The sequence below is a fragment of the Poecilia latipinna genome, unplaced genomic scaffold, assembly GCF_001443285.1.
Source record: "Poecilia latipinna isolate Pla-1442-1.1 unplaced genomic scaffold, P_latipinna-1.0 Scaffold773, whole genome shotgun sequence".
Lineage (NCBI taxonomy): Eukaryota > Metazoa > Chordata > Actinopteri > Cyprinodontiformes > Poeciliidae > Poecilia > Poecilia latipinna.
This window is the reverse complement of record NW_015113389.1, coordinates 195,510-196,899: the sequence shown is the minus strand read 5'-3', so window position 1 is coordinate 196,899 and position 1,390 is coordinate 195,510.

Genomic DNA, 1,390 nt, shown 5'->3' with positions numbered 1-1,390 from the left:
TGCAGCAGTGTGAAAGGTGTCAGGTGGCTAAGGACTCTGCACCAGCATCCCACAGTTTTATGGGACATTTGCTTGCCTCTCGCCCCAACGAAATCCTGGCTATTGATTTTACATTGCTTGAACCAGCTCGTAATGGGGTTGAGAATGTCCTTGTTATGACAGATGTGTTTACTAAGTACACTATAGCTGTTCCCACCCGTGATCAACGAGCTTCTACTGTGGCTAGAGTAATTACCCAGGAGTGGTTTTATAAGCTTGGCGTGCCCAGCCGCCTACATTCAGATCAGGGAAGGTGTTTTGAGAGTGCCATTTTCCAGCAGCTTTGTTGGCTGTACAGTGTCGGGAAGTCTCGAACCACAGCATATCACCCTGCTGGGAATGGCCAATGTGAACGGTTCAATCGCACTTTACATAACCTTCTTAGAACCCTTCCACAGTCTCAAAAACAGGATTGGGCCACTTGTCTCCCTCAAGTGCTTTTCTCCTACAACACCACACCCCACCAAAGCACTGGGGAGTCGCCCTTCTTCCTGATGTTTGGGCGGGAGCCGAATCTTCCAGTGGACTTTGCTCTCGGTCGAGTACCTGACCCACTTCCTGGGACAGTGCAGAACTGGGTTTCAGAACATTGTTCAAAGCTCAAAATGGCTTTTTCTGTTGCTCATGACAGACTGGTTGTGAATGCTAGTTGTAGGAAGGCAAGACATGATCTTAAGGTTAGGGAAGCCCCCCTACAGATTGGTCAGGTGGTCTACCTAAGAGATCATAATTTCAGGGGACGCCATAAAATTCATGACATCTGGCATTCTGACCCATTCCAAGTGCTGAAGGTTCCTGTTGGAGACAGCCCAGTTTACACCATTGCTCCAGTCTCTAATTTGCATGCACATCGTAATGTGCATCGGGACATGCTTAAAGCTCAAGTCATCTCAGGTCCCAGGTCTCAATCTAATGAGACTGGGCCATTTCCTCAGGTCGATCCAGACAGCGATTCTCCTAATGATGGTGATGTCTGGGTTGTGGCTTCATCAACTTCTCCTCTCCCGACTTCTGTGGCTCCATCTGACCCAGGCTCTTCTAGCCAGGCTGGCATTGCTCCCTCGGAGACTGTAACGGGAAGAGAAAATGGTAACCAAGTCACCGAGGAAGCCGCAAGAAGTACAAACTGTTCAGTCTTGCGTCGAACTACTCGTGTGACTGCTGGGAAGCATTCCAATGTCCATCATCTTCCCCGAGCGCTTGATGGGCCCTCTTCCTGATTGGTGTAGGGTTTAAATTACTATGTGTTTTCCGGGTAGGTGGTGTCTTGTTGTCGTCGGGCCGTCGACAAAGAAAGGGGGGGAAGAATGTGGTATGTTGGTGCGGATTCACCTTTAAGGTGAGTGGTGGG